The 19,863-nt window shown below is 37.5% G+C and overlaps 1 protein-coding gene across 1 annotated transcript in view; it reads right to left on the bottom strand.

Moving 5' to 3' along the window:
- EYA4 (EYA transcriptional coactivator and phosphatase 4) overlaps positions 1-13,511 on the bottom strand; it is a 306,046-nt gene extending 292,535 nt beyond the window's left edge. Inside the window, exon 1 of the mRNA XM_029945279.1 lies at positions 13,433-13,511. The gene's annotated coding sequence lies outside the window, so the exon portion shown is untranslated. The remainder of the gene's footprint in view (positions 1-13,432) is intronic.
- Positions 13,512-19,863: the final 6,352 nt, after the last annotated feature.

Genomic DNA, 19,863 nt, shown 5'->3' with positions numbered 1-19,863 from the left:
TTGTAGGATACGAGATTGGTATATAAAACTAATTATATTCCTATACAGTAGCAATGAACAAAGCAGAAATAAAATTAAGAAAACCACTCTATTTACAATAGAATAAAAAATAAAATGCTTAGCTGTAAGTTTAAGAAAAATCACAAAATGTAGGCGTATCTGGGTGATTCAGTCAGTTAAGCATCCAACTCTTAGTTTCAGCACAGGTCATAATTTCACGGTTCATGAGTTCAATCCTTGAGTTGGGCTCTGCGCTGACAGTGCAGAGTGTTCTTGGAATCTTTTCTCCCTCTCTCTCTGCCCCTCCCTTGCTTGCTTGCTCACACTCTCCCAAAATAAATAAACTTCTTAAAAAATGTATACATTGAAAACTATAAAATGTGGCTGAAAAAAATTGAAGACCTAAATAAATGGAAAGCATCATAATATTGTTAAGATTTCAGTAGCTCCTAAATTGATCTGTAGATTCCCCATAATCCCTATAAAAATTGCTTATGGGATGGCTGAGTGGCTCAGTCAGTTAAGCATCTGACTTCAGCCCAGGTCATGATCTTGTGATTTGTGAGTTCAAGCCCCACGTTAGGCTCTGCACTGTCGGTGCAGAGCTTGCTTGAGATTCTCTCTGCCCCTCCCCCACTTTCTCTCTCTCTCAAAATGAACTTAATTTTTTTTTAAATTGCAACTGCTTTTTATTGTTGTTATTGAGAAATTGACAAGTTGATGCTTAAAATTCATATGACAAGTATCTGACACAGAATAGGCCAAACAATCTTGAAAAATATTGAAGTTGGAGGACACATGGTTCCCGGTTTGAAAACTTATTCTTAAGCAACAATTATCAAGACAGTGTTGTATTGGCATAAATATAGACATAAAGACCAACAGAATAGAATTGAGAGTCCATAAATAGACCCTCACATGTTTGGCCAGTTGGTTTTCAACCAGAGTCATTTCCATAAGGGAAGAAGTAGTCTTTTCAATAAGTTGCTGGGCCAACCAGAAACCTCATGCAGAAGAATGAAGCTATATGCCTAAGTTGCACCATAAACAAAAATTAACTGAAAACTGATCAAAGATCCAAATGCAAGGTTTGTAAAACTACAAAGTCTTAGAAGAAAAGAGGTGTAAATCTTTGTGACCATGAATTTGTTTATGTTGTTTCTTATGTATGAAACCAAAAGCCTGAGTAACAATAGCAGTAATTAAAGATAAACTTGACATCATCAAATTTAAAACTTTTGTGGTTCAAATGATACTATCAAGAAACTGAAAAGACTACATTGAAAATGGCAGGAAATTTGCAAAGTATAGATCTGATAAAGAGCTTGTGTCTAGAACACACAAATAACAAAGACAACCCATTTAAAAATAGACAAAGGGTTTGAGTAGACAGTTCTCCAAAGAAGATACATGAAAACCCAATTAGCACATGAAAAGATGCTCAAACATCATTAACCATCAGGAATAAGCAAACCAAAGCCACAGTGAGATACCACTTTACACTCATTCATATAACGGTAATCAAAAAGGCAGATAATAACAAGTGTTGGCAGAGATGTGGAAAAATTGGAACCCTGATGGTGGGGATGTAAAGCAGTATGGCTTCTTTGAAAAACAGTCTGGTAGTTGCTCAAAACGTTAAATCAAGAAATGCTATTTGACCAAGCAATGCTCCTCCTGGATAGATACCTGAGAGAAATGAAAACATATATCCACACCAAACTCATACGTGAAAACATATCCATACCAAACACAAACACATTGATAGCAGCACTATTCATAGTAGTCAAAAAGTGGAAACAGCCCAAATGACCATCAATTAATGAATAGGTAAATAATGTGATATAGCCACACAATGGAATATAATTCAGCAATAAAAAGTAATGAAACACCAATAAATGCGGTGACACAGATGAATCCTAGCAACATTGTGCTAATTTAAAGAAGCCAGTCACAAAGACCTGCAGATTGTATGGTTTCATTTACATAAAAAGTCTAGAATAAGCAAATCTATATGAACCAAAAGTATATTAGTGGTTTCCAGGGGCTAAGGGAACAGAATGATGGTCAGTGACTGCTAAGGTATATGAGTTTCTTTGGGAGCGGGAGTGGTGCTAAAAATTCTTTGGAATTAGGTAATGGTTATGATTGCATAAACTTTGTGAATAATACTAAAAGCCACTAAAATATACACTTTTAAAGGGTGGATTTTGTGGCATGTGAAAATATATCTAAAACAAGAATTCTATAGAATTTTCAATTCTGGCCATGATACATTAGTTGCTAGGAGAATTGTCCCCCCACTATTAATCAATACAACCATGGATAAAATTTGAGGTGAAGAATAGAACATATAGGTGGATATATTGCGTACCCACAGTTACTATAACCATGGCACACTTTGATTTTTCTCTTTCTTTTTTTTTAGCTTTGATTTTTGACAGAGACTTTTGAAGCCTTAGGCCTCAGGTGGTACACAGCTGTCATTTTTGAGAGAATGAGAAACCATGAGAAGAGCCTTATCTTTTCTGAATTTGAGCACATAAAATTGGAGTGCAGGTAGGACGTTGTGACTTTGCATAGCTGAGGAGGCAATTTCCTATTGCAGATGTGCAGAAGCAAGCGAAATTTGAGGGGCAGGTTCTCAGTATTGAGGGAGCTATTTAGATGGGTGGGGATAAGTAAGCATAGCGTTTCCATTGCTTCCTTGGCCATGGCTTGCCCTCTGCATGTAGTAGAGAACAGCTCCTGTGAGGCGGAGCAGTTAATAAACATTTCAGAGTTCTCTTTGTGTTAGGGGGCTGGGAGGGATGAGAAAGGGAGAGAGGAAAATGAGGTGAAGAATAGAACATATAGGTGGATATGTTGCATACCCACAGTTATTATAACCATGGCACGCTTTGATTTTTCAAGTGACTAAACAATACCAAAAATATCTTAAATAATTATTAAGGGTTATTGACAATGTCAAACCATATTTAAGGAAAATAAAAAAAAAGTTATTAAGTATCTACTAAGTTTTATATGTAAAAGACACTTATTGTGAAGAACACCACTGTAGAGTGAGGATAATAAGGAAGATAAAGTATGAGAATTTGGTGGAAGTTATTTAACGTGACTGATTCTTTTTTGTGTGGGATGATGGGTTGCAAGAGGAAGAGTATTAGGGAGAAGGGAGAGAAATTCTCCTTTATACACAATAAATTATTCTCTAGAACAGAATTCTTCCAAAAATTTATTCTTCCAACAAGTTTCCTCCTATCAGTCCATCAATGTAGGTGGAATCTTTGGTTTAGAGTCAAACTAGGTACAATGAAATGAGTGAAAGCATCACTCAATTTTAAAATAGAGGATTAACGTACACAATGATGTGAATCCATCTTTTCTAGTTGATACCTGGCCCCTGTGTCCTTTTTGTTTGAGTAAAGAATACATCTGTCAGTTGCAAACATTTATTCACCTATTGGCTGGGCTGAACACAAAGGCCAACTGAAAAGGAGGCTAGGGAAAACATGAGCCTAGTCTTATCACATTAACAAGTGATTTTAAAAATTGTTTTAACCTTGTAGTACGTGGTTAGTCATCACCATGTGCACCACTAACTCAAACTAGATACTTGTTCTTTTGCCAAATAATGTCACTTTAAATGTGTGCAAATATCAATATCACAGTGAAATTCAGGACCTAACTTCTGACAAGGTGTGACCACATGCATGGTAATGAAATTTCATCTGTTCTCTTAAAATTGCTCCTCTAAAGATGCTTTATTTTAGGAGAAATGGAACCCATTTAAGTTTAAAATATCCATTCAAGACAGTTATGAAAAAATAAACTGTACTGAAAAAATTCTAGCTCTAAGTATATATATGAATTTGTGATTCACTGTAACTCATTGGTAATGTTTTCTAAGGGACTAAAATTTTTAATACATTATGTATGAGAAAGCAAAGTTTCACTGGGTTGTATATTAGGTTAAACCCTTTAAAATAAATACTAGACAGTGAAATTCATCACAATATGCCTTCATTTAACATTTTCCTGAAGCTAATGTTCATTTTTTAAAGGGCTGGCGAAGGGCCCAAAGAGGATCATGTAACATTGAAAAAAGTCCCAGATCCCTGGAAAACATTACAGAGACATTCCAGTATATTTAATTTTTAAAAAATGATGTTTGTCAAATTGTTAGCCATCTATTAGACTGTGCGCTCTATGAATATACTACCATTTTAAAGTGTTGATAATACATCTTACTGGACTTCCCACCAGACAAGAGTTCCTGGTAAAATATTTTCCTACCACATAAGCCACTAGTCATCAACCATGTCAAACAACATTTTCAATTTGGATAATGAAATTCTAAGTGGACTGTACTCAATAAATAATGGAGATACATAATGTTAACCATGTACTATTTTAAGCATATTTAAATTAAGTGATATAATATCCAGGAAGTTAATGAAAAACATTTATATTGATCTCATCTCCTATATATAAATCTATTAACTACTCTGTTTTACAAACATACAATTTTCAACCCAGCTTTATCCAGATTGGAATCTAATGGCATATACATATTAAAAACTAGGAACAGAAATCTGCTTTAAAAATATCAAATAAATTAACTTGAACTCTGATATCTTTGATAGACAGGTACATGGATAAAATACCCAAAATATGAAATTTACCATTTTCATCATTCTAAGTGTACAGTTCAGTGGCATGGATTTTATTCACATTGTTTTATAACCATCTTCAAAATCTTTATCTTCCTAAACTGAAACTCTGTACCCATTAAAAAATAAGTTCTCATTACTCACCCCTGACAGAACTAGAAAGTACATTGTACTGTCTTGTCTCTATGAATTCGGTGAATCTAGATGCCTTATATGAAGGGAATCATATACTGTTTGTCCTTTTGTGACTGGTTTGACTTGGCATGATGTCCTCAGGGCTCACCCATGTTGTAGCATGTGTAAGAATTTTCTTCCTTGAAGGCTGAATAACGTCTCAGCCTTCATCATGTTTGCTTTATACCATAAAAAAATGGATACTTTCATCCACCCATCAGTGGACACTTGGCTTGCTTCCATCCTTTTGGCTGTTTTGCATAATAATGCTGTGAACAAGGGTGAACAAATACGTATTCGAGTCCCTGCTCACAATTGTTTTGGGCAATACCCTGAAGTAAAATTTCTGGGATCTTTGCACATATTTTTAATAAGCTCTCAGATCTACCCAGGTGCTTATTTCATATTTTAAGAGGTGACTGTTGCAATGTTGAGGGGCTCAGTATCACCTTAGAGTCTTCACAGTCAACATATTTCACAGTCAATATATTCTCCTTGCCCTGCCAGCATTGGTAACATTTCTTACAAAACAATAGAGAGAGGTTTCTTAAGATGGTCTACTATTCTTGACCTATTAATAAACTCTGAATATTTGTTTTATCTGAGGAGATTTAAGTTTTAGCTTTTAATGAACCAAAGCTGGAAGAAATTTGGAAAGAAACAAACAAGAAACCAAACAGGGTGTCCATTCCCCAGCCTTCATGTAAAGTCTCATCCTGATTCAATGAAACTCTTCTATTGAATGCTGCTAGAAGACAACGTTCCAAAACCTTCCTCACCAACCTCTTCCTATGTTCAGATCTAATTCAAAAGAAGTTTCTTCCTATCTAAATAAAACTGACCTATGCTGTTACTCTTCCTACTCTGCTCTTTTGGCAGCCCCTCTACTCACTTCTCTCCATTCCGTACCACCTAACGTACACACCGATCTTTGGAAATTCAGTGTCAAATGTCATCTCTTCTTGGAAGTCCTTCCTGATCTTCCAGGATGATTAGAGTTGCCTTGACTGAAAACTGGAGGGAACAATTTCCTTCATTCATTGATTTGTGGTGAGAACTTGATGTAAACAAAAATATGCTTAAGCACTATCTAAAGCGCATGGGAGTTTTTCAGTAAATACTGGCTGTCATTACCAGTGAAAACTAAAAAAAATTTTTTTGTTTATTTATTTATTTTGAGAGAGACAGAGAGAGAGATCGTGCACATGTGGGGAACAAGGGCAGAGAGAGCGAGAGACAGACAGAACCCCAAGCAGACCCTGCACTGTCCGCACAGAGCCAGATGTGGGGCTTGATCCCACAAACCATGAGGTCATGACCTGAGTGGAAATCAAGAGTCAGGCGCTTAACTGACTGAGCCACCCAGGTGCCCCTGACAACAAAATTTAATAAAGGATGAACAGTTGCTTCTTATCACTATATTAAAATTTTCTACATATAGAAATCATTATTATTTACCATTTGGCCAAGCCTTTTTGGTTTCTTTTCTACTAAATCATATTTTCTTACCTTTTACTCATCCTAAGATCTTTTAACATCTTCACTAAAGATTCTCTCCTACATCTTCACTAAATTATTCTCATCTACTTCTGTTTTACTGTCCTAACATAGAAATTAATTTCCAAGTCTGAGAATGAAAAAATATCAAATATAATTTGGGACGGGAGGAAGAGAGATACTAATTTAATATTGTTTTCCATCTTTATAATACTTGTTCTCTGATAATGTGTTGACAGAGTATAATGCTCTACTCAGCCTTCTTGGCTCACAAACTTCCTCTGCAAATATGATGAAAACTGTGGGCTGTTGCTTGCCTCCCTTCCCCAAAAATCCACACACAACAGTTTTACATTAAAATTCTGAGGGGCGCCTGGGTGGCTCAGTCAGTTAAGCATCTGACTTCAGCTCAGGTCATGATCTCGCGGTTTGTGGGTTTGAGCTCCACATGGGGCTTTGTGCTGACAGCTCAGAGCCTGGAGCCTGCTTCGGATTCTGTGTCTCCTCCTCTCTCTACGCCTCCCATGCTCATGAGCGGTCTCTCTCTGTCTCTCAATAATAAATAAACATTAAAATAAAATAAAATTCTGGAGACATATGAACCCCCCTGAATATTCCAGGATTGCCTGTAGATCCCAGAACAATACTGAGTATTATATAATATAAACATAAAAATCTCAATTGTATTTTCCTTTGAAATACATCTCAGATTTCTTGCCCCAGTGTTTTATCCCATTCTACCACTTGCCGTCTAGACCGCTTTATTGGTTTCCGAGGGTTAGATCAAGGCTGCTTTTGCTAAATGCTCCAGATACTACAGAGAGGGGTTGCGGGAATGAGCCAGGGGATTATGTCTGTGTATAGACTATATCATTACCTCTTTTCCTGGCACTTGTATAACCAGTGTTAGGAAACTCCCCTTCAGGCACAAAGGTAACACATTAAAAAAATGTTAAATTCCTAAGTGTATTTGAAAATCCTAAAACACAAAAAAGCTAAGGTTCTGAATTCACCTAATAGCTGAGAAAATGTACTTCAATCCAAGTTCCTTCTAAAAAAAGTTTTCACTAGACTATACAAAATTTTGCACTAACTTGGTAGATTTTGTAATTTTTTGTTAGGTATTAAAATAAATTGGATAATGATCTAATTAAGGAAGATAAACTTGATTCATCCAAGGGCTTTGACATCAGGGAAAAAGATTTATTTCTAGTCTGTAAAATTCTTACACATACATGTATGAATAACCTGTTTCATTTAAACTATTACCACTGACAGCAGAGGAAACATACTTGAAAAACATCCCCCCCCCCATCACCATGATGAGTAAAACAATATAATCCTAAACCAAATACATTGGTTACAAATCAGTTCTAATAATGTCTTCCTAAGGTGCTTTACATTTTTTTAGTGTTTATTTATTTTTGAGAGAGAGAGTCAGAGCATGAGTGAGGTAGGGGTAGAGAGAGACAGAGGGAGATACAGAACCCGAAGCAGGCTCCAGGCTCCAAGCTGTCAGCACAGAGCCCTCCTGGGAGCTCCAACTATGCGCCGGGAGATCATGACCTGAGCAGAGGTCAAACATTTAACGGACTGAGTCACCCAAGTGCCCTGCTAAGGTACTTTAATTTTAATTTTGTACTAAATGTAACTGTGACTTCAGTTTGATCATAATTTGCCTTATCACATTATATTTGATTGGCTATGCCTTATTCTTCGATACTTAGAAGCACTTCAGAGAAGTACATGCAAATGGTCCACCATTTACCTACTTGTGTGGATTCAGTAGTGGAAAGTTCTGTTGTGCTGTGTATCCTCAGCAACCAATCAGATGACACCAGTACCCTTCAGTAATAGACCCTGAGAGCTGAGCTGTTAGGGATTCGAGATATCCCTGAGTAGGAGCTTGACTAGGAGTGAGAATTTAAGACACTTGCTTCCAGTCAAGTTGCAGAGTAATTGATGAGCAGAGGGAAAGAGAGAAAAAGAGCAATTGAATAGCAAATGCTGAGAGATCATCTAATTTCACCTGCTTTTTCTATAAATGAAACATGAAGTAACTGATTCCTCTTAGATTAGGACTGGGGACGTGGCTTATGGGGGGAAAAATTAGTCATTTGAGATTCAGGAAACCTGAATTCCAGACTTAAATTTGCCATTAATATTAGGCAAGATAGTTTTTCTGTGTCGCAGTTACCACAGATGTTAAATGAGAGGATTGGGTTAGAATTCCATGATGCTAATCTTTAACGAGGCTGTGCTCATTCCCAGGCTAATACTATTTCATTCGAACATTTACATTCTAAACACAAGCATCGTAAATGGTGGTCTTTACCATCAAATTAACATCAGGAAGTCTTTGTTTTAATAATTATAATTATTATTAAATTAGTGTTAGCTATTATGGGACAGATATGTGATGTTTTTTAAGTATGTTAAAATTATACTTTTTAAAATTATTTCATTAAAAAATTTTAATAATAAACACAATTATTTATTTTTTTAAATATATGAAGCTCTTACTGAGTATCACCCACACTTCTGGATCCTGGAAATACAGCAGTAAACAATATAGAAAAGAACCCTGTCTGTAAGTATAGACAATTGAAAATATTTAAATGTAAAAATCAACATAATCTCAGAGTGTACTTACTATCTTTTAAAGAAATAAGACAGTGGGGTACCTAGGTGGCTCAGTGGGGTGATTTTGGTTCATTTCATGACTCTTGATTTTGGCTCATTTCATGATCTCGCTGTTGTGAGATTGAGTCCCATTCTGGGCTCCATGCTTAGCAAAGATTAGGATACTCTTAATCCTTAGGATTAAGCTTAATCTCTCTCCCTGTGCCCCTTCCTTGCTCGCCCTCTCTCTTTTTTTCAAAAAACAAAAAGGCAGTGAATTTGATAGAGAATATTTGGTAATATGACTGAGGGTGAGAAGATGTAGTTATAGATTGAATGGTCACTTTTAAAAGGGAAAAAAATTGGGGTAAGGCATACATCATGAGAATAAATCAGTTCTTCCCAGAGGCACAGAGATAGGACAGTACACAAGTCGTGTAGAAGGAATGATCTAGCCCTTGCCCTTCAAAGAACAGCAAGAAGGCCTGTGTGGTCTGATATGGGAGAAGGTCTGAGGAGTAGGTGAGGACTAACCTGGAGAACAGTTGAAAGTTTCCACTGAAATATCATGTATCTACAACAACTAAGAGGTGTTAAACATTAATATAAATGTATTCGAGGAGAATTTATGTTTCAAACCCAAACTGACGAGAGATAATTCTGCCTTCTATGGAATGTGAATGTAGGGTGAGTGGTGCACACTCGTGTGTGTGTGTGTGTGTGTGTGTGTGAGAGAGAGAGAGAGAGAGAGAGAGAGAGAGAGAGAGATTTGGCCATGAATATTTCTTAAGAGAGTAGAGTAAAACTTTTTTATATATCTCACTTGCTTGTACAGAGACTGGTCAAGGACAGAATATGGGTAATACCTGAGGTAGAAGTTTAGAAACACACTTAGTGAGCCCTCGTGTGTGCCTTGGATCTCAATAGCCGAGGTTGGGCTTGGTTGGAGAAAGTGGAATTATCCTCAAAAAGGAAAGGGTGTTTAGTCCATATGATATATGGCTGCAGGCCACCATACTTTTAAGTCAAGAAATCACCAATATTCAAAATTTTGTATAATTGCTAAGTAAACTACTTTAGTCTTGCCAGACTTTCAGTAAAGTCAGCTACATAGAACTTTTGGTTAGAATTGCTTTTTTGAGGAAATCATGGAAGAGGGCTGAGTTTTGGGTTTGAACTGACACAGAGCAGTAAGGATGGAAGTGATATGGGCGGGGGGGGGAGTTGGAATCCTGTAAACTCTGGCACTTGAAGCCAGAAGAGACCATGAAAATACGGGTGCCCCAGAAATCTTAGGTAGAACATCAGCTGAGTGGCTTGAGCTGGCTATAAGTTATAGAAGCGTTCCTTTGTGTATTCCTTTTCAGTACCTCACCACTCTGGAGTCTCCTAAAGGGAAAGGAAGTAATTGGAGGAGGGAGGGAGGAAGGGAGGGAGAGAAAGAAAGAGAGAGAGAGAGAGAGAGAGAGAGAGAGAGAGAGTTCTTTCTTAGAAACTATAAGCATCCATATGCCAAAACATCAATTGGTGAGAAAAACAAGGGAAGTTAGTTACTGCAAAGTACTCAAAATAATTGGCTGATTCACTAAGTTTTCACTTTCCAGCAGCTCACTTTGTCATAAAATAGACAGAGCTCAAACGTAAGTATTTCAGGGTAGAAATGCATTCATTTTCTTCCAAATTCTGCAACATTCATAAACATGTTTCAGTTTTATCAGCAAGAATCCACGTGAATGACTTCTCCCACTTGCTCTGGGATTCTGGAGCTTTAAGTGGGCCAGGGTTTTGAAGTGTTGAAAGATATTATAAAGCACTTACAAGTATTCAGCTAGTCAGACTGCTCAATTAGCTGAACATTTATAACCTCAGAATTTTGACAGAGCATGATTCATGTAGGAATGACCCCTTGGACAACAGATGGCTCTATTGTAGGTATGCTTGAGAGAACACATACAAAGCAATGTGATCTGAAGGAAATAAAACTGGAACCTATAGAGAAAGTGAAATTGAACTTCGAAGCATGGATTGTACTCTTTTAAAAAAGGAAATAATTGGAAACTTTAGCTTATATATTTTTAACAATAGGGTGTTTAAATTTTTTTGTTTGTTTAAGAGAGGTTAAGGCATTCATTTATGGGACGTGCTACAAACACAAAATGGACTAAAGTTAATATCTAGTTAATATCTAGCCAACCCATACTAACCCATATGATACATCTAAATGAACTGTTTAGACATAAATAAAAGTAACCGGGTTTGGGAAGTAAGGGCCACAATGTCAACCAAACACCTAAATCTACAGCATTGTAATTTCTTGTTTTGTTTTGTTTTCTTGTAGATGAGGGCTGCTTATATCCTGAAAAGTATGCTGGAGAAGCATTAATTCAAAGGCATATTTTAAGATGATATTTTTACCAATAAAATATATCCAGTTTTGATGAAGAGAGTTCCATCATTTTTTAAGGGAGAAACACAAGTAATATAAATAAAAACATGTACTTTCAAGCTTTTCTGAAACTGAAGTTAATACTACATAGAAATTCACTGTGAAGAAAGAAATATCAGATTCCCCCAAAATACTTTACATGAATCCATAGAACGAATTCAAAATGTTTCTCTTATTTGAAACCAATTGTGTGCACATTATACTGGTACAATGCTTTCTTTCTTTTTCTTTCTTTCTTTCTTTCTTTCTTTCTTTCTTTCTTTCTTTCTTTCTTTCTTTCTGGGAGCACAAAACTACTCACATTACTATAAAATAATTCATGGAACAAGAAACAATAAACAATTTCTCCCAACGGACCAAAAACTTATCTCCAGTGAAAACAAAAATCAGAAAAGCCCTCAGGATCCAGGGAGGAGAGCAAGGTCCAGGATTTTCATGTCCCTGCTCATGCTCACCACAGACAATTCCTGACCACTCAGAAGACTGTGCCCATCTGTGGCTCAGGAGACCCAGAAGCAGTATAGAGGGGCGATTAGATTTTCTACACTTACAGCTCCATTTCATAGCATTATTAGGAGGCAGTACAAGGACTTTTATCTGACTATATTGAGCTAACAATAGGTAAAAACAGAACATAGTCCTTAAATTCAGCACTCATTACTTCCTCATACCTGCTGCTTAGTTATTAAACTAAGGTAAGTTATTACCTTATAACTTATAAGTTATTAAATTAAGGTAGTGTTCCTGCATATCAAGTTTTCCAAAATAAATTTTAAAAAATTAACAATGAAATTGGAAAAGACAAAAAAATAATTAGTTTATGCTTTTTTCTCTTTATATGTATGGTCATTTCTCGCCTTACCACTATTAAGCAAGAAAGCATTTATGGACTAGAATGCTCACTCTTGACTAATTGTTTATACAAATTGTAAATGCACACTATAATATTCCCTCGCTTCTTTGGTCCTCATTTCAATAACCAGGTCATTATTTTTCTTATCATTTTGTAGACAAAAGTGAAGTTAAAGAAAGTAGTTTATCAAGAATCAAACAGCTGGCATATATTATAGTCAATATACAGAACAATTTTAATGTTTATTTATTTGACTTTTTTTTGAGAGAGAGAGAGAGAGAGACAGAGCACGAGTGGGGGAGGGGCACAGAGAGAGAGGGAGACACAGAATCTGAAGCAAGCTCCAGGCTCTGAGCTGTCAGCACAGAGCCCAATGTGGGGCTTGAACTCATGAACAGTGAGATCATGACCCAAGCTGAAGCCAGCTGCTTAACCAACTGAGCCACCCAGGCACCCTGCTTGTAGTCACTATTAAATTGATAACTTCTGACTATAAATTACATTTTACCTTCTTTAATCATGCATGTGTGACTGTAAGACTCCAAATAAATATCTCTCTAAAAGATAATTTATTATAAGACCTATTATCTACCCAATAGGAACACATATTAAAAGTATAAGTCTTGAGTAGTCTTCACAGGGATCTTATAAAACGTATCAGTCAGTGCTCTCAAGATCATTGTTTATAAATACAAAATATTTTATCAATGTTCATAGTTTGACCAACAAACAGAAAAAGATCATGCTTCAGCATCTTAGACATTCATTATTAATTTCTCAAACATTTCTTTATGTATTCTTTTTCTAGTTTGAAGGATATTAAAAGCCCATTAAGAAATTTAGCTTTTAGAAGTAAAACTGAATTAAAAGAAAAGGAAATCAGAAGCAGGAGAGAGATCTAACTAACAACGATGCTAGGCTTGGGGTGGGAGGTAATCAGAGTATTTGTTAAAGGAAAAAAATGAAACACGGTGTTAAATGGGCACACAGAGCATTTATATATTCGAGAATGATTTAAAATTGGCATTGGCTATAAATACTGTCCATGAATAAACTTTTAGACTTAAAAATAAAAACAAATACAACACACATTATTACTGATAGAAAATACAATTTAAATGCAGAACAGTTAATTAGCAAGCGCAGAATATTCCACAAATTACTTACCAGGACACGTTAAGCCCTGTCAAGGCTTCCGTGGTCTGCTCCTATGTGAGATATTGGTGGCCCCTGCGTAGAGTTTTTGTCCTTCCGCTAAACGTTCCATGACTTTGTTGGCAAGACTGAATGTAAGTTATTCTCATAAAATATCAGAACTGTCATAATTATGATTTTTTAGTATTATCCAAATTAATTACAACTTCAAGCAGTGACACGGACTAAAATAGCAAGAGCTGCTGGTGATCTAAAACTACTCTCAGCGTGTCCCAGCGAGTACTTGGCCAGAAGCACATGCCACTTAAAAAAAGCATGTAACCCTTTAGACGCAACAGTCAATTAAGGCCTTGGGAGAAATGTCAGCCATAAGAATGAAAAGACCTTTCCATTATTTACATACAATTTTCCTCTAATTAGTGAGAACTGATTTTAATTTTTCCCCCTTCTTTTCTCAAACAGGACCATATGGGATCAAGTTTAGAAGGCCAGCTGCTTCATTAAAGACAGACAGAGAGAGACAGAGAGAGACAGAGAGAGACAGAGAAAATGAGATCAAGAGCAAGAGCCAGGAGAACGAGAGAGGTCATTTTTCTTGTCAATCAGACTTCACGATTCTTATAGAGACGGGTTCAGCACATGCCTATCAGCTCAGAAGACTTTAAAGATGTGTAAGGAACTTTGCTAAAGGCTACGCTAATGATGTAAAACAATAAGATATTTTAAAAAATGCTTGACAAACAAAAAATAAAAATTACCAGAGTGTAGTGTACTGGGCTACTGAGGTCTACATGGTAGGAAAAAGATCCACTATTCTACTTTTATTTGATACTGTGCTGCTTGCCAAATAACTGTACATAATATGTAAAAAAAGTGATTTAAATATAGGATTTTCAAAATAATATCTTAAAATGACTTTTATAAAGCAATTTGAAAAGACTTTTGAAACATTTGAGTAGAATTGTCTATGGAATAATTATAAGTACTATCCAATTCTTAATATCAATCTGAAGTTGATGTATCTTTGGGGGCATGGTTTGGGAAAACTTTCACAAAAGTACATGCATTTCATTTTTTCCTCTAGGGAATGGACAATACTAATATAATAAAATTTTATGTCGCTGATGTTTTAATTTTATTTCTAGATTTGAGGATATTTACCTCTGGAGGGAAGAATGTTCTGGGTCCTTCTAATTACATTACTTCTTTAATGTAACTGAATAGTGTTTCTAGGTTACCACATTATGAATAGAGACTTAGACCTATTTATGCATTTAAGAGTAGAATTTAAAAACGCAATGCCTTTCAGCTTGATTTATTTGTATTTATTTGTTTCCAAATGTTAACTTGGAATTTCCACATGGGAATTTCCAAATGAGGTAGCAGGCATATGAGATTTCTCTAGCAGTTTTTACAGTATACTGACAGTAAGAAAGATTGACACAAAAGAAAACATAAGTATTCACAGCTTTGTTTCCATTTCTCCTGACATTGTTATTTAAGACAAACTACCTAAACTTTTGTAAAATTCAAATGTAGCGAAGGCCCAGCAGTGCCCACAATCCTGCACACATGGCTTTAATTCAAATAAGAAGCAGTTCCACAAGCCGGCTACAGGTTAACTATCCCCAGAAAGTCTCCCTGAATTCCCTGTACCATTCTGTGAAGATAGGCCCAAACCAGAAACAGACAATTCAAAACCAGATCAAAAACACCCAGGTAAAGTCAGAGCTTAAATGGAATGGCTCCTGCCACTAGTAGAATCCCTTTCTGTTCTAATAGGATGGAACAAAAAATCCAGTTAATTCAGTTGTCAGGGCAGAAAGTGGGCTCTCAAGAACCTAGGAGTGGGTGCAGAGTGTGTAGAGAATGGTAACTCTTCCCACTTTCTCACATCTTTAGACTAAGCCATGATGGAGAAATACGAAAGCGTTGTAGAACTCAATCTGGAAGTAGGGCAGCAGGGGCTGGCCTTGGTAAACTTCATCCCAAGGGATCCCCAGTATCTATCTGTCAATGCAACAGGCTCCAGTGTTACCTCCAAGCTTGCATAACCTCATGAAGGGCCACAGATGCTTTCTGACCTGGTGATGACCAGGACCTGTTGGCCCAAACATTCTATTCTCTCAAGCCCCTGGAAGAGTTACCTGCCTTCTGTCACATGCCTTCTGTCCCCTTTCTGCCATCAGTCTCTTCTAGTTGGGAAATGCATACCCTCAGCCCTGAAGCTGTTGACTAATTCTTGACTCTTGTATCCCTAACATACAAGTGACATCAAAGAATTATAGTGTCATTCAGTACTAGAGTCTTGGGTACCTGATATATTACAATGGGCTACGGGGGAATGGCTTCCTTTTATTTGGTCCCCACAATTTTTTCTAGATTCCTCCCATTTAAGTCTATATCACATGCTAGAAAGACTTTCCTAAAATGAAACATTTCCTATTTTTTTCAATGATCTTCCCTAGTTTAAGTCTGTGGCTCCTCATTACCTGTATTTAGAACAGTGATTTGAAGCACAGCATACACTCCAAAACCACAATGACATACCCTTCACCTTCATCATACTGGACTTGCTATTTCTAAATCAGCTTCTGAAGAAGGTCTGCCGGAGTGGGGATCTTTCTTTTAAACCACTCCAATCCATTTTTTGCACATAGAGCTGGACTAAAAGATTACCAAACAGTATATGCAAAGAGCCTGATTCTGGGATGAAGAACAAAAATTTAAAAAATAAAAATAACAGGAAGAAAAGATCCTGGAAATGAAGAAGAAAAGAGAAGGCAGGATTTTTTTGGCCAATTCTGAGGAAATGGCCTAGCAGGTGGGATGTCCCAATGAGGAGACCTGGGGAGTTGGGATGGAGGGATAAACAGAAGGGCCACTGCGCAGGACTGGCTTCCTGGGCGTGTAGTCTGCGTGGTTGCACGCACAGAAGGAACTTACACTTGATTCACATTCTATTTTCACCATCTTAAAATTCTTAATTTTATTTTTGAACTTGTGTTTTACATCTGAAATCTAATGAGGCAACTGAGCATTCAACAGTACGCATACGCTCAATCTGTGTGTCCACTGTTCCTTGTAGCCCCATAAACACAGAATTCTGGGAGACTCACAGTGCTTGGGAGTTATTGACACTCTGGGTATAAGCCAAACATGTTATGTCTACAACTGAGGGAACAGAGTGCTGACAGCCCCAAGAAGCGTTCCTTTCCCTGAGAACCAGAACCCACTTCAAACCCAACACAAGATGTTCTAAGAAACACAATCATCAAAGAACCCTCTTATATCCTTTCTTTCTTACTTTACTTCCCTGAATTAACCAAAATCTTATGCTAAAAATGATGAAGGGAAAGGAGAAATACAGCAACTTTAAGTGCTTTTACTTTTACTTGCTCCTTCCCATCAGTAAGCCAACAGGTAAAGACTGATGGGAACAATGTGTGCATCTCGACAAATGATACCGTTGTGATTTTTGTAGCATTTCTGCTTTTCTAGTAAGAATGAAATATATATGCATGTGTAAGCTATGAAATGTGAATTGTGTAATTTTGGTGATTTCACATATGAGTTAAATGATCTTAGGTTTGGGGTGCCTGGGTGGCTCAGTCAGTTAAGCATCTGACTCTTCGTTTCGACTCAGGTTATGATCTCACGGTTTTGTGGATTTGAACCTCACATCGGGTTCTATGCAGACAGCAAGGAGCCTGCTTGGGATTCTCTCTCTCTCCCCCCCTCTCTGCCCCTCCCCCATTCATGCTATCTCTGTCTCTCTCAAAATAAATTCATTAAAAAATAAAAAAGTAAAAAAAAAATAAAATTGGCACTGTAAGATATAAAGATGAGTGGACAAATTCAGATTAATGTTAAATTTTAACGTTTCTTTACCTAACATTGAAAGCAAATAAAAAAAAAACCTCCAGGACAAATCGAGAGAGAGAGACCCTAGAAGAAGGAAAAGGCATTATATTTCAAGAACTTTAACAATATGCTTTCCTTACTTTCAAACAAGGGGCCCCACATTTTCATTTTGTTCTGAACCCTAAAAAAGATATGCTTGGCCCTGCCACTCCCTTACCTCCAGTTCTCATTTTGGATTCCATAGTTAACTTGAATTTATTATTCAAACAGCAAGTAAAAGACTACTTCAGAGAGTCTTCTCTATCTTGTGGCTTGACAAATTAGTTCTAGGGCCAGTTGAGGTATGGACTAACTGCTTCTTTTTTACCATGATTGGGACAGTTAGAATCGTGGCTGGGGGTAGGCAGAGAAGAAAGCGTGGCTCAACCCTGGAGAAAACTTCTAATATGTCATATTTTCAACAATGTTTAAAGGTAATATCTTCTCATGACAGTTTTTAGAACCAAGGGGAAAGCTGCCTAAGGACCCCAGTGAAACACTCAATTAAAATATCAATTTTGAGGGGCGCCTGGGTGGCTTAGTCAGTTGAGTCTGACCCTTGCTTTTAGCTGGGGTCGTGATCTCAGGATCCTGGGATGGAGCCCTGCGACGCAGCGTCTCCTTCAACCCTTTCCCCTGTTGGGTGTGGAGTCTGCTTAAGATTCTCTCTGTCTCTCTCTCCCTCTGCCCCTCTCCCCTACTCACGTTTTCTCTATCTCTTTCAAAAAAAATCAGTTTTGAGAATAAGAGACCTATGGATGCTGGTCTGGGCTTCGTTTCTTTACAGGCACTTTCTTGGGGGCAAAGATGCCAGCACCCAACACAGTGACCAGTGGGGAACAAACACCCCAAGGAACATATGAAAAATAAATCCTCGGGCTTCCCTCGGTCCCACAAACTACAGCAGACTTATCTAGGAAAATAATGCCCTTCTCACTTGGTTCTATATACCAATTTTTTTATTCACTGATAACAAAAATGAAACAAAAATAGGTCAAAAATGTTATGCAGATAAAGGAAAAAGTATCTTCTTTTAAGTGTGGGACATCTTGCTTGCCTTGCTAACAGGAACAGTTGTGGAGAATTGCTCTTCCAGATTGAAAAGAGGGGAGGAGAGTGGGAGGGAGGGGAGAGGAGAGGCGGGCAGGGAGACTGAGCTGCTATACAACCTTTGGGGGAAAGGGGGAGATCTTCCAGGCAGTTCAGTAGGTAGTGACATTGCAGAAATGTCGAAAGGGATATTTCAAATGGTCCTTGCTGGTTTTATGATAAAATTCTCTCCTGCTTCCTCTTAAAATGAAACGTACAGTTTCTTGCTAACATTTTGGTGACGGTGGATTTGCACATGTGAGGAAGCCTGGGGCTGGGGTAAAGAATGAAATGGAAGGTGGAGAAAGGAAAGTTCCAGAAGAGGGCTGGGGAATAGATGACAACAGTTAGTTATACAGATTATTTTATTTTATTTTATTTTATTTTTAAAGTTTATTTTGAGAGAGACAGAGACAGCGTGAGCTGAGGAGGGGCAGAGAGAGAAGGAGAGAGAGAGAATCCCAAGCAGGCTCTCCACACTGTCAGTGCAGAGTCCAATGGGGGGCTCGAACTCATGAAACTGAGGTCATGACCTGAGCCAAAACCAAGAGCCAGACGCTCAACCTACTGAGCCACCCAGAGGTGCCCTGAGTTACACAGATTTTAAAAGACTGTCTTTAGCATTTAAAAGAATGGAAAAATTAGCTCCTTTCCCATTTAATATTTCTGGGCACATATTCAATCTCCCTCATTCTTTTGCTCTCTTGAAAGGAAAGAACGAATTCCAGTGTCTCCAGTTTTACCATCTAGCATTTTGTCCAGTAAATGGACTCCTTGGAAAGATAATGAAAGAGAAATGTCAGTAGAGATTTGCGGCAAAGGCAGAGAATATTTTCATCATAAAGGGAAAGCCTGTTTCCTTGGCCACCTTCAATGGCCTATTTCCTGGGCTCTAAATATAGAGCACCAGGGCTTTCCTCACACCTGACCCTGAGTCTGCCAGCTGGGAGACTGGGTCTCCATTCCAACACCAACTCGACATGTAAACAATATGTCTCAGCCATTTTTCCAATATAAGAACTTTCTTTTTCTTAAAAAGTATGTTAATGATATATTGTTAAAATAAAAATATTTACGGCTCCTTAAAAGTTTTGAGGTTTAAGCCACAATTTCTATTACTAACAAGGTGGCGGGGGGGGGGGGAGGTATTCTTGGACTGCCTCTGTGTTCTGAAGCCCAGCATAGAGTGTCTCCAAGTTGAGAACCTTGCTTTCTGGACTGAGCAGCCACTAGCGGTCACAAAGTGATGAATCACTGTGACTCCAAATGGAAACCATAGGCAATCACTCACAATACTGGCCTTCGGTTGATTGATTCATGGTATATCGACCCTTAAGCACCAGGGCCTCACCTGTCCCTGTGGCCTGAAGAAACCATTTGTGGTTTTGATCACATGTGATTTTCCTCTGCCCTTAGCTTTCCCTTTCTGCTCAATCCATCACACACAAAGT

Source organism: Suricata suricatta, chromosome 7 (genome assembly GCF_006229205.1).
Source record: "Suricata suricatta isolate VVHF042 chromosome 7, meerkat_22Aug2017_6uvM2_HiC, whole genome shotgun sequence".
In the NCBI taxonomy this organism is placed as follows: Eukaryota; Metazoa; Chordata; class Mammalia; order Carnivora; family Herpestidae; genus Suricata; species Suricata suricatta.
Note: the sequence above shows the minus strand (reverse complement) of the source record. Positions and strands in the feature narration are given on the sequence as shown.